Consider the following 20,513-nt stretch of genomic DNA (forward strand, 5'->3'; position numbering starts at 1 on the left):
ATACAAACCGCCAGATGCAACGGCTGAGGAATTCACAGAACAGATAAACAAAATAGAGAATAGCCTTGATAATTTGGAGAACCCGATACCTGATATTATCTTCCTAGGTGACTTCAACTTGCCTAGTCTTAGGTGGAAAATAGCAAACAATAATATTATACCAGGAAATCTATCAGGACCTAACCAACCACAGATTAGAGAACTACTTAGATTCTGTGACAAATTTTCACTCAATCAGCAGCTATCGGAGCCAACGAGAAATGAAAATATTCTAGATCTGGTCTTTACGAACAATGAAGACATTATCAGAGACATTACGATATCAGATACCACATACTCAGATCACAAGCTCATTGAAGTGCAAACGACCATCAATACTCAGAATAGACCTAAAACGTTGATAAAGCGAGAGGGGCTATTCAGTAAATTCAATTTTAATAATAAAAGGATAGACTGGGAGATAATAAACAGGGAACTTACAAACATTCCATGGGGAACTGTTCTAAGTAATACAAGTCCTACAGAAGGAATAGAAAAACTGACTTCAGAAGCGTATCAAGTCTGAAACATGTTCCTTTGAGGAAAGCCAGAAAGAGATCTAACGTAGAAAGAGAACGCAGACGACACTATAAACGCAGGAAAAAAATAACGGAACTGCTTATGCAGACACGAATTTCCCGTCAAAGAAGGAATAATTTAAATAGGGATATTGAATAAATCGAGCGGAAATTGAAACACTCATATGAAACTGAAGAAAGGCAGTTAGAACAGAGAGCAATTCAGGAAATAAAGAAAAATCCAAAATATTTCTTCTCATATGCGAAATCAATAGCAAAAACCACTGCCAGTATTGGACCTATTCGTACAAGTGAAGGTTCATACACGGAGGATGACAAACAAATTAGTTAAATCCTAAAAAAGCAGCATGAGGACATGTTTAGCACTCCAATAAACAACATGAAAGTGGAAGATCCAGACAATTTCTTTATGCGAGATATTCAAACCCCTGTAAATATAACTGATATCAACACGAGCGCATTAAATTTTGAAAGAGAAATTGAAAACATGCCCATGCACTCGGTCTCAGGTCCAGACTCATGGAATTCAATATTTATAAAGAAATGCAAAGTGCCGGTAGCACAGGCACTCAGTATAGTGTGGAGGAAGAGCTTGGACACGGGGGAGATACCAGATGCACTTAAAGTAGCAGACATAGCCCCTCTACACAAGGGAGGGAGCAAAGCATTGGCAAAGAATTATAGACCAGTTGCACTAACATCACACATCATAAAAGTATTTGAGAGAGTGATTAGGAGTCAGGTCACCAATTTCATGGAGACCAATGACCTTCACAACCCAGGCCAAGTAGTGCTCAAGTAGCTCTCACAGCTACTTGAGCACTACGACAAAGTCACTGAGGCATTAGAAGAAAAACAGAATGCTGATGGGATATACACGGACTTCGCAAAGGCTTTCGATAAATGTGACCATGGCGTGATAGCACACAAAATGAAGTCAATGGGAAAAACCAGTAAAGTAGGACGCTGGATACTCAGTTTTCTGTCAAACAGGACTCGGCGAGTAACGGTCAACCATATAAAATCTAGTCCAAGTGCAGTTAAGAGCTCTGTACCTCAGGGTACAGTCCTTGCACCGCTGCTTTTCCTTATTCTCATATCAGATATAGACAAAAATACAAGTCACAGCTTCGTATCATCCTTTGCAGATGACAAAAATCAGTATGAAAATTTCCTCGGCTGAAGACATTGAAAAACTTCAAGCTGATATTAATAAAGTTTTCGACTGGGCAGCAGAAAATAACATGATTTTTAAGTGCTAAATTCCAGGTACTCAGGTACGGTAAAAATGAGGACCTTAAACATAATACAGAGTACAAAACACAATCAAATGTACCCATAGTAGGAAAACAGCATGTAAAGGATTTGGGAATAATAATGTCTGACGACCTAACGTTTATGGAGCATAATCAAGCAAATATTGCGACAGCCAGAAAAATGATGGGATGGATTACGAGAACATTCAAATCCCGGGATCCCATCACAATGGTTGTACTCTTCAAGTCACTTGTGTTGTCCCGTCTTGAGTACTGCTCAGTAATCACTTCCCCCTTCAGAGCAGGAGAGATTGCTGAAATAGGGGGAATACAGAGAACATATACGGCACGCATAGACGCAAAAAAGCACCTAAATTATTGGGATCGTCTCAAAGCCCTCCAAATGTACTCACTAGAAAGAAGACGAGAGAGATATCAAATAATATACACCTGGAAGATACTGGAGGGCCAAGTACCAAATCTACATAGTAAAATAACAGCGTACTGGAGTGAACGATATGGAAGAAAATGTAGAATTGAACCAGTGAAGAGCAGGGGTGCCATAGGCACAATCTGAGAACACTGTATAAACATCAGAGGTCCGCGGTTGTTCAACGTCCTCCCAGCAAGCATAAGAAATATTGCCGGAACAACCGTGGACATCTTCAAGAGGAAACTAGATTTCTTCCTCCAAGTAGTGCAGGACCAACCGGGCTGTGGTGGGTATGTGGGCCTGCGGGCCGCTCCAAGCAACAGCCTAGTGGACCAAACTCTCACAAATCAAGCCTGGCCTCGGGCCGGGCATGGGGAGTAGAAGAACTCCCAGAACCCCATCAAGCAGGTATCAACCAGGTAACCAGGTGACCCTAGTCAGAAACACCCTACCCAGCAATAAAATAGACCCATTGTCATGTGGGGATGGAGTAGAGGTATTAGCACTAACAGTAAATGTGACTAATATTGAGCTCCTCATATACAACATCTACAAGCCCCCTAGACGTAAACAAGAAGCAGAGGCAGTGCTTGCCTTGGCCACGCATGAAAATGTCATTATGCCGGATTTTATGCCCGAAACGCTTTGCGTAATAGTGGCTTTAGGCATTGTATGTACTAGCTCTACCTATAAGTCAACCAATCCTTGTAAAAATTTATTGTATGTATGTACCTTACCTAAATAAAATTGTATTGTAATTGTATTATTGCTGGGACTTTTAATGCTCATCATCAATAGATAAGCGAGACTGGGCCAGCCAGTGCAGATGGGCGCCATTTAGCTGCAGCTCTGCGAGAAATACATGAAATTACACATAACACTGGGGAACCCACTCACATTCAAGTGGGTTCCCTCGATCTTACATTAATCTTAACAGCCCTCGAGCATCAGGTGAAGTGGGAAGTAGACCCGGTGATCACCAGTGACCACTATGCTACTGTCACAACACTAAACATAGAACGTCCTCCTACACCACCTGCACAACCTAGGTGGAATTTAAGAAAGGCCAACTGGAATATATACCAAAAAGAACTTGAAAAGTGATATGCAACATACACGCCACCTGAGGACTTGAACATACACGAGACCAATCTCCAGGAAGCCACTGCAGCTGCTGCAAACAAAGCTATTCCAACCATTATACTAGGAAACACAATACGAAAGAACTCTTAGTCCTATATTAATGAAGTTAAAGAATGAAACCACAGAGCCAGCATTATTAGAAAACATCTAAAGAGAAACCCCACACCAGAAAGAAGAACTCTGCTAAGAGTAGTGATATCTGAACCAAGAAGAGTTTCTAGAGTGATAAGGGAGGCAAGATGGTTTGAGTGGTGTCAAACTCTAAATGAACATAGTAGGCTGGGCAAGATATGGGGGCAGATTAAAACCAAATCAGGTCGACCATCCCGACCACAGGCATGTATTCAATCATTGTAAGAGGCTGAGAGTCACTTACTCTCCAATTTACAGAAAGAACAGCTTCATATCAGCTTTCTGCAATGGTCAGAAGGCAGCAAGAACAATTAAAAACAAGAGAGGTTCTTAGCCATTCATGAGAAGATAGCTAAAAATGACGAATGTAACTGTCCCTTCACCAAACGAGAACTAATCAGAGCTAAAAAAAAAAGCGGTAAGGACACTGCACCAGGTGCTGATAACATTACATACTCAATGGTCACACATGCAGGTCCTGCTGGAGAACAAGGAATATTGGACGTCATCAATGCATCTTGGCAGCAAGGCAAACTACCGACCTCTTGGAAGAAAGCAGACATCATACCGATTCCAAAGCTGAAAGAACCTGGCATTTACAGACCCATTTCATTAACATCATGCAATAATAAAACTGCAGAACGGATGGTCTTAAATAGGCTACTGTGGAAGACTGGAGACCTTCATAAACAAATATTTGGCTTCACTAGAGGAGTAGGTACTGCCAACTGCATAGCAACATTACTAGGAACAGTTAACTCAGGTTTAGCTCCAGTGATTTTCCTTGATCTAGAAAAAAACATTCGAACTTGCAAGCCCGCAAGCAATTTTACACTTTAATTAAAAAATGCTGTAAAGGAAAATATGCTAGCATGGATTCAAGATTACCTACGTCACAGGTATGCCAGAGTAAAGTTGCAAGAACAACTGTCGGACTACCACTTGCATGAGAATGGGACTCCACAAGGAGGAGTCCTCAGTCAGTCTTTTTAACATCCTTATGGAAAACTTTACCATAACATATACAGAAGGGATTATATTGCTAAGCTATGCTGATGATATAGCATTAGTCATTACAGGTTCTTCACGTCTAAATAAAGCACAAGGTGCATTAGATAAAGTAACATCTGAATGCAGTATTTTAAGGGTAAAAATATCTGCACAGAAGTATAAGGCAATGAGACTAGGCGGCAACACTCCAGACAGGCACCTACGCATTCAAGACATTAACCTTCAGTGGGTTACACAATATCAATATCTCGGAGTGTGGATAGATTCTGAAATGACATTCAACAAGCAAATTCAATATCTGAAGGAGAAAACAAAATCACGACTGAATATAATGAGAGCAATCACAGGGCCCCGTCTAGGAGCGGGACCCAAAGTGTTAAGAATGTTTTACATACACGCCGTTCGTTCCCTAGTTGATTATGCAGCGCCTGCCTTACTCCTCCTGGCCAGGGGGCAAACATTGAGGTTATTCAAAATGATGCAATGCGAGTCATAACAGGAGCTCCTACATGGACTAAAATACTGAGCCTAAGAACAGAAACCAAGCTAACGTCGATTGAAATAAGGGTAAAAGGGATCGCTGCGTACATACTGACCAAGATATTGACTAGACCTAGAATCAGTTCACCTAAAGATATAATCACTGGAGCACTAACGCGGGACAGAAGAGCCTCCAATAGCAACAGGTGGACCCATTGTGCAATAAACACCATCAATACATAAGATATAACAAATACAGGTACTGAGAAGGGTGTCGACGAAATACATGCAGACTTCGTTATACAAGCCCCTTGGGAATCTCTGCCAACAGACTTTAAGATTATGGTTATTGAAGGAAAAAAGAGCCAGACTAATCTTCAACTGCTACGTAATATTGCACAGATGCATATAGAATCAAACTTGGCATCTGACACCTTCACATACTTCACAGGTGGATCAGTAGACCAGCAGGGACAAGAAACCGGAGCAGCATTTAGGGCAAGAAATTCTGTAGCTAGTTGAAGACTTTCAAATGTTTGTTCAACTTTGTAAACACAGATGATAGCAATTCAAATGGCTTTGGAACATGCCATTGCTGAACCCCGATAACATGTTCATGAAGTCATGGATGGAACCAATAAAGAAGTCATGGAAGAAAGTAATAAAGATGTCGTGGAAAGAACCAATAAAGGAGTCGTGGAAAGAACCAATAAAGGAGTCGTGGAAAGAACCAGTAAAGAAGTCATGGAAGGAACCAATAAAGAGGTAATTGAAGGAACCAATAAAGAAGTAAATGAAGGAACCAATAAAGAGGCCATGGAAGGAACCAATAAAGAGGGCATGGATGGAACAAATAAAGATATCGTGGAAGTAACCAATAAGGAGGTCATGAAAGGAACCAATAAAGAGGTCTTGGTAGGAACCAATAAAGAGGTCATGGAAGGAACCAATAAAAAAGTCATGGAAGGAACCAATAAAGAGATTTTGGAAGGAACCAATAAAGAAGTCATGAAAGGAACCAATAAAGAGGTCTTGGAAGGAACCAATAAAGAGGTCATGGAAGGAACCAATAAAGAGGTCTTGAAAGGAACCAATAAAGAGGTCTTGAAAGGAACCAATAAAGAGGTCATGAAAGGAACCAATAAAGTGGTCATGGAAGGAACCAATAAAGAGGTCATGGAAGGAACCAATAAAGAGGTCATGGAAGGAACCAATAAAGAGGTCATGGAAGGAACCAATTAAGAGGTCATGGAAGGAACCAATAAAGAGGTCATGGAAGGAACCAATTAAGAGGTCATGGAAGGAACCAATAAAGAGGTCATGGAAGGAACCAATAAAGAGGTCTTGGAAGGAACCAATAAAGTGGTCATGGAAGGAACCAATAAAGAGGTCATGGAAGGAACCAATAAAGAGGTCATGGAAGGAACCAATAAAGAGGTCATGGAAGGAACCAATAAAGAGGTCTTGGAAGGAACCAATAAAGAGGTCTTGGAAGGAACCAATAAAGAGGTCATGGAAGGAACCAATAAAGAGGTCATGGAAGGAACCAATAAAGAGGTCTTGGAAGGAACCAATTAAGAGGTCATGGAAGGAACCAATAAAGAGGTCATGGAAGGAACCAATAAAGAGGTCATGGAAGGAACCAATAAAGAGGTCATGGAAGGAACCAATAAAGAGGTCATGGAAGGAACCAATAAAGAGGTCATGGAAGGAACCAATAAAGAGGTCATGGAAGGAACCAATAAAGATGTCGTGGAAGGAACCAATTAAGAGGCCATGGAAGGAACCAATAAAGAGGCCATGGAAGGAACCAATAAAGAGGCCATGGAAGGAATCAATATTGAGGCCATGGAAGGAACCAATAAAGAGGTCATGGAAGGAACCAATAAAGAGGGCATGGAAGGAACCAATAAAGAGGGCATGGAAGGAATCAATAAAGAGGTCTTGGAAGGAGCCAATAAAGGTCATGGAAGGAGCCAATAAAGAGGTCATGGAAGAGACCAATAAAGAGGCCATGGAAGAGACCAATAAAGAGGCCATGGAAGGGACCAGAGTGTATTATCTACTTCCTAAGGAAGATGCTCTATCATCTTTACGACCAACAAAAGAGGCGATACAGTTTTCCTCCTCATGTGGCTCTATAGAACTGTAGTTTGGGTCTTCGGTTTATTTACTAAGTCGTCTTCATACTGTCTCTATGCTGCTTCTCTCAAATTTGGTACTCAATGCTGGCCCTTCGATACTTTTGTTCTCTGTTGTTCTGTTATTCCAGCATTTTCTCCATGCCCTTGTACTTACTTGCTTGGCTTCTTTACATCTTTGACGGCCCATCCTCCTGTATAGGTAGTACTTATAGTATCGATGAGGACCGTTGTACATATATTGACGTAGAGGGTAAATGGTAAGTTGAAATCGGTACTTTTTGAATTTGGACAAACAGGAAAATTTTTGTACTGAATTTGCAAAGAAAACGTAACCAAATCTAGCCTAACCTTCTAAGGCTGAGGTTAGATTTAGGATACACGCTATTTGAGGCCTAATAGTACATATATGTGCTATACTAGGCCTAGGAATATTTAAGTTTGGTTTTTAGTTTTATTTTGTTCGAACTCTGTAAAGTGAATATTACAAAAATTCTACTGTTCAATTGTTCATTACGTCTATGTATGTACGATGGGTCTTTGGTTACTAACCACCACTAACCACATTGTTACTAACGAAAACTATCTAAACAGGAGGATAAGTTGTCTTTGATCAGAGCATTGATTCCTCTTTTGCAAATCATTCTTTTACTTTGTACCGGTACAAACTTGCCTTCTGTCTTCCGGTACTTCTGTATGATATAATCCATTTTGTTTTGAGCAGTCTTTTCTCTGAGTTATGTTTAACATGGCATTCCTATTCTCATCTCTTCGAAATTCCCCTTCTGAATATTAGTGTTTTTGCTTTCTGGACTCTTCCTTCAATAGATTATTCCTACTCCCAACATATATTCAGACGTCACTACAGTGTGATCACACATTCCTACAGAGGCTTACAATTTTCTTTTGTTTATTCCGACTCGTAAATTCTGAATATCACGTCATCATTGCTCATCATTTCACGTTGCCACTTCCAATAGTTAAGTTCCTCGTGTGTCTGTGCTCCCGTGCGAGTTTTTGTTCCCTGTGTACACTTTTCCTTTTGTCTCTCCTTCTTAGATTTATTTCTACAGGCAACGGGAGCAGTTCTTTCTTTTATAGTAATAATTGTCATGTTTTTTCTGTCTAGCTCTTTATTAATTCAGTGGAGGCTTTTACATCGCTACTATTTCTAGCTCTGGTCCTCTAATTTTCATGGTTTAAGTAGTCTCTGAAATCTTCACAGTCAAGGATAACCATCTCCTCGAAGCTCCATTTCTTTCTTATCATCAGGTCCATTCAAATTCCATCACGCATTTTCTGTATCATATAGTTGTTTAGCAGAAACATTGCATTTGCTATGATGCCTGACAATTTCGTTCCTGTGACTGCTATTACATCTGGATTTTTTTCCCTTGCCCTTTCCAAGTTTGCTTACTTTATATGTAATCCTATCTATGTTTGAGCTCATTTTCAGGACTCCCTAAATGGTCACAAATATTGTGCTCAGTCATATAAACACCATATCAACCCGTAATGTGAAGGTTCTGGTAGCACTCAATGTCTCGCATGATTACCGTATACCTTATCTGACTACAGTATATGCTGACGCCTTTGAAGGCATTCATCAGTTGACGATGGTATGAATGTTTACTTGTTATAGTCATGCAGGTCATTTGAAAGATGCTGTTACATGCTTTCTCTCACACTCATTTGTAATCTTTGACTGCCAAGACTGGCACGGTTCAGGGCGTCTCTGCCTGCTCACAATATGGCGCCTTGTATGGTAGAGCCCAGTCAAGATCTATACAGACCCAGACCAGGTTTATATACACCCCCCCCCCTTTCCCCTACCCCCTCCCTTTATTGTCCTCAAATACCTTTCGCTTGAGCACTTACACAGATTGTCACTCTATACTGCTCTTTGTGGATGTGTTGAAATCTGATGGAGTTGGCTTCTCCGTTATTTTCACCGAGGAAATCCTTATATTCCGTCTATCTTCAGTGACGAGTATTTTTATTTCGGAGTTGTATGAAAACTATTTATACGCGAAGACGGTTTTCACGTTCCGTTGATATTGTGTTTCTGTTGTTGTTTCAAACAGCCCGTCGCTCTTAGTCTTTTAACTATTCTCATTCCCTGGTGATGAAATTTAAGCATAGTTGCACCTCATCTTTAACTAGCGAGTGGAGTTCTGGTGTGTTCCCAGCCATACTACTCTTGCTTCCGAGTAAATAGTAGACGCCTATTCCCTTTGACGGTAGTCAGTTCCTTACTCGCATTTTCCTACACTCTTCCAATTATAGCTCGATTAACAACTAATGGATAAATTACCTAGCTGTTTCGAATAATTAATTAAGGACTATGAAATAGGATCGATTCCTGGGATCATCTTCCTTTCACCGCAACATGAAGCGAGAAACACCTCTGGCATAGTTAGGTTACTTACTGAACACACGTGTGTGTGATACTGTCAGAACTGCATTGTTCCGCTATCAGCCAACTACCTCTTTGTAGGATGTCCTAATTTTCCCGATGATTGAATATTTTGCTTTCCTGCTGCTTTACCGAGCGTTGTTTTACCGAGCGTTGTTTTACCGAGCGTTGTTTTACCGAGCGTTGTTTTACCGAGCGTTGTTTTACCGAGCGTTGTTTTACCGAGCGTTGTTTTACCGAGCGTTGTTTTACCGAGCGTTGTTTTACCGAGCGTTGTTTTACCGAGCGTTGTTTTACCGAGCGTTGTTTTACCGAGCGTTGTTTTACCGAGCGTTGTTTTACCGAGCGTTGTTTTACCGAGCGTTGTTTTACCGAGCGTTGTTTTACCGAGCGTTGTTTTACCGAGCGTTGTTTTACCGAGCGTTGTTTTACCGAGCGTTGTTTTACCGAGCGTTGTTTTACCGAGCGTTGTTTTACCGAGCGTTGTTTTACCGAGCGTTGTTTTACCGAGCGTTGTTTTACCGAGCGTTGTTTTACCGAGCGTTGTTTTACCGAGCGTTGTTTTACCGAGCGTTGTTTTACCGAGCGTTGTTTTACCGAGCGTTGTTTTACCGAGCGTTGTTTTACCGAGCGTTGTTTTACCGAGCGTTGTTTTACCGAGCGTTGTTTTACCGAGCGTTGTTTTACCGAGCGTTGTTTTACCGAGCGTTGTTTTACCGAGCGTTGTTTTACCGAGCGTTGTTTTACCGAGCGTTGTTTTACCGAGCGTTGTTTTACCGAGCGTTGTTTTACCGAGCGTTGTTTTACCGAGCGTTGTTTTACCGAGCGTTGTTTTACCGAGCGTTGTTTTACCGAGCGTTGTTTTACCGAGCGTTGTTTTACCGAGCGTTGTTTTACCGAGCGTTGTTTTACCGAGCGTTGTTTTACCGAGCGTTGTTTTACCGAGCGTTGTTTTACCGAGCGTTGTTTTACCGAGCGTTGTTTTACCGAGCGTTGTTTTACCGAGCGTTGTTTTACCGAGCGTTGTTTTACCGAGCGTTGTTTTACCGAGCGTTGTTTTACCGAGCGTTGTTTTACCGAGCGTTGTTTTACCGAGCGTTGTTTTACCGAGCGTTGTTTTACCGAGCGTTGTTTTACCGAGCGTTGTTTTACCGAGCGTTGTTTTACCGAGCGTTGTTTTACCGAGCGTTGTTTTACCGAGCGTTGTTTTACCGAGCGTTGTTTTACCGAGCGTTGTTTTACCGAGCGTTGTTTTACCGAGCGTTGTTTTACCGAGCGTTGTTTTACCGAGCGTTGTTTTACCGAGCGTTGTTTTACCGAGCGTTGTTTTACCGAGCGTTGTTTTACCGAGCGTTGTTTTACCGAGCGTTGTTTTACCGAGCGTTGCTTTACCGAGCGTTGCTTTACCGAGCGTTGCTTTACCGAGCGTTGTTTTACCGAGCGTTGTTTTACCGAGCGTTGTTTTACCGAGCGTTGTTTTACCGAGCGTTGTTTTACCGAGCGTTGTTTTACCGAGCGTTGTTTTACCGAGCGTTGCTTTACCGAGCGTTGCTTTACCGAGCGTTGCTTTACCGAGCGTTGCATTACCGAGCGTTGCATTACCGAGCGTTGCTTTACCGAGCGTTGCTTTACCGAGCGTTGCTTTACCGAGCGTTGCATTACCGAGCGTTGCTTTACCGAGCGTTGCATTACCGAGCGTTGCATTACCGAGCGTTGCATTACCGAGCGTTGCATTACCGAGCGTTGCATTACCGAGCGTTGCATTACCGAGCGTTGCATTACCGAGCGTTGCATTACCGAGCGTTGCATTACCGAGCGTTGCATTACCGAGCGTTGCATTACCGAGCGTTGCATTACCGAGCGTTGCATTACCGAGCGTTGCATTACCGAGCGTTGCATTACCGAGCGTTGCATTACCGAGCGTTGCATTACCGAGCGTTGCATTACCGAGCGTTGCATTACCGAGCGTTGCATTACCGAGCGTTGCATTACCGAGCGTTGCATTACCGAGCGTTGCATTACCGAGCGTTGCATTACCGAGCGTTGCATTACCGAGCGTTGCATTACCGAGCGTTGCATTACCGAGCGTTGCATTACCGAGCGTTGCATTACCGAGCGTTGCATTACCGAGCGTTGCATTACCGAGCGTTGCATTACCGAGCGTTGCATTACCGAGCGTTGCATTACCGAGCGTTGCATTACCGAGCGTTGCATTACCGAGCGTTGCATTACCGAGCGTTGCATTACCGAGCGTTGCATTACCGAGCGTTGCATTACCGAGCGTTGCATTACCGAGCGTTGCATTACCGAGCGTTGCATTACCGAGCGTTGCATTACCGAGCGTTGCATCGCTTGGTAAAATTCTGGGTGAGTCTGACTTCCCTGACGTCGCTCGTCTTGTCTTTCTTCTCTCGTACTGACATCCCCAACTGTATCTAAGAAAGTTTGAATGTTCTGTGACACAGACAGTGCTATACACCCGTATTGGAATTGAACTGTCTGTTGAAAATGAATTACCATCTCATATGTTTTTCGGCTTTTATTGCAACAAGATAACACATTCTGAATTGTACCATTTTGTCTTTACACTACTGCTGTAAATCATTCAGAATATAAGACATTTTAATTGTTAAGAGTGTCTGATGGCAACTTTTTGCGGGTCTCAGGGTCACTCTCAAAGTATTGCACATGCTGATTGGTGGTAATTACCTGAGACAGAAGGAACCTTAACACGCTGATAAAGTCGATATGATTTTGAAAAATTTGGTCATTAAATCAAATCGAACTTGTTCACTTCGACAAGAAAAATAACAGAAGTTTTATCTTCGACAATATGATATGAGAGCATTATTTGTGACCGTTAAGATTATCAAGTCTTATTTTTAACATACATAGGAATATCAGCAGTTGTGCTGATTCCCTGGACTATCCGAAGGGGTGAGAATATTCACAAAGAACATGTGATCAGCAGCGCTCACCAGCAACACCGCAAGTGTTATGATATTCTCAAGAACACGGGAGTGACTGAAGTAATTACACAAGTCACAGGTGGTGGCAGCGTTCTGTTTCTCAGGACTCACAATCACACTTTCATTGTCACGCTTGACTGGTGCACATCTGTTCGTTTACTTTGTGTGTGTGTGTGCTTATATCATTAATTTTGTCTTAGAATTTTCATGTACTGATTAACATACCTCTCATGTTCTCACACATCTTCCATCCTGCAGAGAAGGACGAAGACTGTCTGTTTTTTTTGCTTCTTAACTTTACTCAACAGGGAATTATTTGTATCGAGTCACCATAGCAGCAATATTGGTTTGTAAATGCATGTCTCTATTGCTGAAAAAGTACCAAAGAAAAGCTTGCAAAAAATGTGATGACATCCTGGAAGTGGTTGAAATGGGTATTTGAATAAAAATTCACGATTCGACAAGCAAGAGCCACGAGTCAAATATTTTTGCAATTTTGCATCTTTGTCTGGGAGCCTTTGTGTCTGTGAATCTGTGCGACTGTTAGAATGTGGATATGTGAGTCTGAAAGTCTGAGTCTGTGAGCATGTTATTGTTCCGGCGACTTTACCGGCTATACCGATTTAATGGTAAATAAACCTTTGCTTTACCATAAGATTTGTCGGGCGAGGTAAAACTTTCTCGCCTTTCAGGCAGAAGAGAATGACGGGTTTCTGAATAGGTGATGGAGCTATAATTATATCAGAGGATATTTTGTAATTTTTTTCAGAAAAACTTTATTTATTATATTTTTTAACAATTTGAAAGAACATATTAATATAACTGATATATCATTGCACAGAAATAATAATAAACTTCACAGAAAAAGATATTTGCCATAGTGCTGAACATAAGACGTTCACTAACATGCCTGTCATTAGTATGTTCAGATGGAATCTTACTCTTATTTGTTTAAAGAAGTGTTCATTGAGGTACGTAATGTGTGTAAATTATGTTGATGTTGACTCTTCTCACTGGTAACTGTCCTTCGTAACCTGACGAAAATGTAAAATAATAAGCTGGTTATTAATGCAATTTTGGAATTTGTCGTGTTCTATATTATGATGCTACAGCAGGTGGGTGTATACACATGTGGCTACCAGCAGGTGGGTGTATACACATGTGGCTACCAGCAGGTGGGTGTATACACATGTGGCTACCAGTAGGTGGGTGTATACACATGTGGCTACCAGCAGGTGGGTGTACACACACATGTGCCTAACAGCAGGTGGGTGTATACACATGTGGCTACCAGCAGGTGGTTATATACACATGTGGCTACGAGCAGGTGGGTGTACACACACAATGTGGCAACCAGCAGGTGGGTGTATACACATGTGGCTACCAGCAGGTGGGTGTACACACACATGTGCCTTACAGCAGGTGGGTGTATACACATGTGGCTACCAGCAGGTGGTTGTATACACATGTGGCTATCAGCAGGTGGGTGTTCACACATGTGTGGCTACCAGCAGGTGGGTGTATACACATGTGGCTACCAGCAGGTGGGTGTACACACATGTGGCTACCAGCAGGTGGGTGTACACACATGTACTCACCTAGTTGTGTTTGCGGTGGTTGAGCTCTGGCTCTTTGGTCCCGCCTCTCAATCGTCAATCAACTGGTTTACAGATTCCTGAGCCTACTGGGCTCTGTCATATCTACATTTGAAACTGTGTATGGAGTCAACCTCCACCACATCACTTCCTAGTGCATTCCATTTACTGACTACTCTGACACTGAAAAAGTTCTTTCTAATGTCTCTGTGGCTCATTTGGGTACTCAGCTTCCACCTGTGTCCCCTTGTTCGCGTCCCTCCAGTGTTGAATAGTTCATCCTTGTTTACCCGGTCGATTCCCCTGAGGATTTTGTAGGTTGTGATCATGTCCCCCCTTACTCTTCTGTCTTCCAGTGTCGTAAGGTGCAATTCCCGCAGCCTTTCCTCATAACTCATGCCTCTTAGTTCTGGGACTAGTCTTGTAGCATACCTTTGGACTTTTTCCAGCTTCGTCATGTGCTTGACAAGGTACGGGCTCCATGCTGGGGCTGCATACTCCAGGATTGGTCTTACATATATGTGGTGTACAAGATTCTGAATGATTCCTTACACAGGTTCCTGAACGCCGTTCTGATGTTAGCCAGCCTCGCATATGCCGCTTACGTTATTCTCTGTATGTGGGCTTCAGGAGACAGGTTTGGTGTAATATCAACTCCTAGATCTTTCTCTCTGTCTGTTTCATTAAGTACTTCATCTCCTATTCTGTATCCTGTGTCTGGCCTCCTGTTTCCACTGCCTAGTTTCATTACTTTGCATTAACTCGGGTTGAACTTCAACAGCCATTTGTTGGACCATTCACTCAGTCTATCTAGGTCATCTTGTAGCCTCCTACTATCATCCTCTGTTTCAATCCTCCTCATAATTTTTGCATCGTCGGCAAACATTGAGAGGAACGAATCTATACCCTCTGGGAGATCATTTACATATATCAGAAACAGTATAGATCCAAGGACTGACCCCTGCGGGACTCCACTTGTAACGTCTCGCCAATCTGAGACCTCACCCCTCACACTGACTCCTCGTCTCCTGTTGCTTAGGTACTCCTCTATCCACCGGAGTACCTTCCCTCTCACTCCAGCCTGCATCTCCAACTTTCTCACTAGCCTCTTGTGTGGCACTGTATCAAAGGCTTTCTGACAATCCAAAAATATGCAGTCTGCCCACCCTTCTCTTTCTTGCCTTATTTTTGTTGCCTGGTCGTAGATTTCAAGTAACCCTGTGAGGCAGGACCTGCCATCCCTTAACCCATGTTGATGCTGTGTTACAAAGTTCCTTCGCTCTAGATGCTCCACTAGTTTTTTCGCACAATCTTCTCCATCAGCTTGCATGCTATGCAGGTTAGGGGCACTGGCCTGTAATTCAGTGCCTCCTGTCTATCCCCTTTCTTGTATATCAGGACTACGTTAGCTGCTTTCCAAATATCTGGCAGTTCCCCTGTTGCCAGTGATTTTTATTCACTCTGGAGAGTGTTAGGTACAGTTCTTTTGCTCCTTCCTTTAGTATCCAAGGGGAGATTCCATCTGGGCCTATAGCCTTTGTCACATCCAACTCAAGTAAACACTTCCTTACTTCCCCGCTGGTAATCTCAAACTCTTCCAGTGGTTCCTGGTTAGCTATTCCCTCTCTTATCTCTGGAATTTCTCCTTGCTCTAAGGTGAAGACCTCCTGGAATTTCTTATTCAGTTCCTCACACACTTCCTTGTCATTTGTAGTGAATCCTTCTGCCCCTATCCTTAATTTCATAACCTGTTCCTTTACTGTTGTTTTTCTCCTGATGTGGCTATGCAACAATTTAGGCTGAGTCTTTGCCTTGCTTGCGATGTCATTTTCGTATTGTCTTTCTGCCTCTCTTCTCATCCTGACATATTCATTCCTGGCATTCTGGTATCTTTCTCTGCTCTCCAGTGTCCTGTTATTCCTATAGTTTCTCCATGCCCTTTTACTTTGCTGCTTAGCTAGCCTACATCTCTGATTAAACCATGGGTTTCTCATCTTCATTTCTCTGTTTTCCTTTTGGACTGGGACAAACTCGTTTGCTGCGTCCTTGCACTTCTGTGTGATGTAATGCATCATATCTTGGGCCGTCTTTCCTCTGAGCTCTGTTTCCCATTCTATATCTGTTAGTAATTTTCTTATCCCCTCATAGTTTCCCTTTCGGTATGCTAACCTTTTGGTTTCGGTATCCCTCCTCGAGTTCAATAACCCTTCTTCAATCAGGTACTCAAACTCCAGTACACTGTGGTCGCTCATTCCTACTGGGTCCTCAAAACCGATTTTTCTTATGTCGGAGTCGTTCAGAGTGAAGACTAGGTCGAGTCTCGCTGGTTTGTCATTGCCTCTCATCCTTGTGAGAGGCAATGTCAGAGCCCTCTCTGACATGCTGGGGTAAAAAGTTTCTTGTCACCACCTCCAATAGTTTGCCTCTCCACGTATCCTCGCCTCCGTGCGGTTCCTTGTTCTCCCAGTCAATCCTTCTGTGATTGAAGTTGCCCATGATGAGTAGGTGGGATCTATTTCAACAGGCAGCAGAGGCTGCCCTCTCAATTATAGTGTTAACTGCCATGTTGTTGTTTTCGTACTCTGACTGGGTCTTCTGTCATTTGGTGGAGGGTTGTATATTACTGCTACTACTATTCTTAGTCCTCTCATTGTCATGGTGCCTGCTATGTAGTCTCTGAATCCCTCACAGCCCGGGATGGCCATCTCCTTGAAACTTCATTCCTTTCTCATGAGTATGGCCACTCCGCCTCCTCCCCTACCTTCCCTCTCTTTCCTTATTACTGTGTATTCCTGGGGAAACACGGCATTCGTTATGATTCCAGAGAGTTTTGTTTCAGTGAGTCCGATTACATCTGGGTTCACTTCTTGTGCTCTTTCCCTTAGTTCACTTGTCTTGCTTGTGATCCCATCTATGTTCGAGTACATCACCCTGAAACTGACTCTCTTCTGCTTCTCCTGGGGGGATCCTGTGGGATCTCGGGTGAGTGGGAGCTGGGGGGACCTGGCACGGGGAGACTGGTGGAGGAGGGAGGTCTTGGGGGGGGGGGTAGGGGTTGGGGGGGGGGGGTAAAGGGGGGGGGTAAGAGGGTGAGGGTAGGGGGAGACTGAGAGGGGGAGGGGAGGTTAGGGGGGAAAGTGAGAGGGGGAGGGTTGGGGGGTGAGAGAGGGGGGGTTGGGGGAGCATGGGGGGAGGAGAGGCTTTGGGGGATAGGGGAGATGCGGGGGGGCTTGGGGGGGTGAAAAGGGGGGAGGGCGTGGGGGAAAATGGAGGGCTGAGGTGGGTGAGGAAGAGGGGAGGGTTTAGGGGAGTGGTGGAGAGGAGAAGACTTAGGTGGAGTGGGGGAGAGTGGGGGGCTTAGGGGGGCAGGGGAGAAGGGAGGGCATGGGGGTGGGAGAGACGTGAAGGCATGTGGGAGAAGGGAGGGCTTGGGGAATGGGGGGGAAGGGAGGTCCTGGGAAGGGGGGTGAGTAGGAGGAGAGGGGTGAATGGGAGGAGGGGGAAGGGTGCCCTAGGTGGGTACTTAGTGGGGGGCTGATGGGATGGGGCAGGTTAGGTGTCTGTTGGGTAGAATGTGGGGTTGGTGCCCCAATCCCTGTAGCTGTTGCACTGTTTGAGGAGGGTTCTCTACTTCCCTCTGGGATTGTAGGGTTCCGGGTTGTGGTACTATGATTCCTTTCTCTCTCCCTGCGCTCCTTCCTCGCGTCTGCTGCCTGTATTCTCTCTTCCCTTGTCATATCCCTCTGCAGGAATACTTTTTTCAACTTCGGAACATTTGCTAGACCGCTCTTCCTTGCTAACAGTTCCTCTTTCGCAAGGAAGAGTGGTCTAGCAAATGTTTAGCAGTCTTAGCAGTCAGTTGCGGTCTAGCAACATGTGGCTACCAGCAGGTGGGTGTATACACATGTGGCTACCAGCAGGTGGGTGTATACACATGTGGCTACCAGCAGGTGGGTGTATACACATGTGGCTACCAGCAGGTGGGTGTATACACATGTGGCTACCAGCAGGTGGGTGTATACACATGTGGCTACCAGCAGGTGGGTGTATACACATGTGGCTACCAGCAGGTGGGTGTATACACATGTGAGGCTACTAGCAGGTGGGTGTACACACATGTTGCTACCAGCAGGTGGGTGTACACACATGTGGCTTCCAGGAGGTGGGTGTTCACACATGTGGCTACTAGCAGGTGGGTGTACACACATGTGGCTACCAGCAGGTGGGTGTATATACATGTGGCTACCAGCAGGTGGGTGTATACACATGTGAGGCTACCAGCAGGTGGGTGTATACACATGTGGCTACCAGCAGGTGGGTGTACACACATGTGGCTACCAGCAGGTGGGTGTATACACATGAGAGGCTACCAGCAGGTGGGTGTATACACATGTGAGGCTACCAGCAGGTGGGTGTATACACATGTGGCTACCAGCAGGTGGGTGTACACACATGTGGCTACCAGCAGGTGGGTGTGTACACATGTGAGGCTACCAGCAGGTGGGGTACACACATGTGGCTACCAGCAGGTGGGTGTACACACATGTGGCTACCAGCAGGTGGGTGTACACACATGTGGCTACCAGCAGGTGGGTGTACACACATGTGGCTACCAGCAGGTGGGTGTACACACATGTGAGGCTACCAGTAGGTGGGTGTACACACATGTGGCTACAAGCAGGTGGGTGTACACACATGTGGCTACCAGCAGGTGGGTGTATACACATGTGGCTACCAGCAGGTGGGTGTACACACGTGTGGCTACCAGCAGGTGGGTGTACACACGTGTGGCTACCAGCAGGTGGGTGTATACACATGTGGCTACCAGCAGGTGGGTGTATACACATGTGTGGCTACCAGCAGGTGGGTGTATACACATGTGGCTACCAGCAGGTGCAGTGTATACACATGTGGCTACCAACAGGCGAATGTGTACACACATGTGTGGCTCCCAGCATGTGGGTGTACACACACATGTGGCTACCAGCAAGTGGGTGTACACACATGTGGCTACCAGTAGGTGGGTGTACACACATGTGGCAACCAGCAGGTGGGTGTACACACATGTGGCTACCAGCAGGTGGGTGTACACACATGTGGCTACCAGCAGGTGGGTGTATACACATGTAGCTACCAGCAGGTGGGTGTACACACATGTGGCTACCAGCAGGTGGGTGTATACACATGTGGCTACCAGCAGGTGGGTGTACACACATGTGGCTACCAGCAGGTGGGTGTACACACATGTGGCAACCAGCAGGTGGGTGTACACACATGTGAGGCTACCAGCAGGTGGGTGTTCACACATGTGAGGCTACCAGCAGGTGGGTGTACACACATGTGGCAACCAGCAGGTGGGTGTATACACATGTGGCAACCAGCAGGTGGGTGTACACACATGTGGCAACCAGCAGGTGGGTGTACACACATGTGGCAACCAGCAGGTGGGTGTACACACATGTGGCTACCAGCAGGTGGGTGTATACACATGTGGCTACCAGCAGGTGGGTGTACACAAATGTGGTAACCAGCACGTGGGTGTATACACATGTGGCTACCAACAGGTGGGTGTACACACATGTGGTAACCAACAGGTGGGTGTATACACATGTGGCTACCAGCAGGTGGGTGTACACACATGTGGCTACCAGTAGGTGGGTGTACACACATGTGGCTACCAGCAGGTGGGTGTACACACATGTGGCTACCAGCAGGTGGGTGTATACACATGTGGCTACCAGCAGGTGGGTGTACACACATGTGGCTAGCAGCAGGTGGGTGTATACACATGTGGCTACCAGCAGGTGGGTATACACACATGTGCGGCTACCAGCAGGTGGGTGTACACACATGTGGCTACCAGCAGGTGGGTGTATACACATGTGAGGCTACTAGTAGGTGGGTGTACACACATGTGGCAATCAGCAGGTGGGTGTATACACATGTGAGGCTACCAGCAGGTGGGTGTACACACATGTGGCAACCAGCAGGTGGGTGTATACACATGAGGCTACCAGCAGGTGGGTGTATACACATGTGAGGCTACCAGCAGGTGGGTGTACACACATATGTGGCTACCAGCAGGTGGGTGTATACACATGTGTGGCTACCAGCAGGTGGGTGTACACACATGTGGCTACCAGCAGGTGGGTGTATACTCATGTGTGGCTACCAGCAGGTGGGTGTATACACATGTGGCTACCAGCAGGTGCAGTGTATACACATGTGGCTACCAGCAGGTGGGTGTATACACATGTAGCTACCAGCAGGTGGGTGTACACACATGTGGCTACCAGCAGGTGGGTGTACACACATGTGGCTACCAGCAGGTGGGTGTATACACATGTGGCTACCAGCAG

The sequence above is a fragment of the Procambarus clarkii genome, chromosome 29, assembly GCF_040958095.1.
Source record: "Procambarus clarkii isolate CNS0578487 chromosome 29, FALCON_Pclarkii_2.0, whole genome shotgun sequence".
NCBI lineage: Eukaryota > Metazoa > Arthropoda > Malacostraca > Decapoda > Cambaridae > Procambarus > Procambarus clarkii.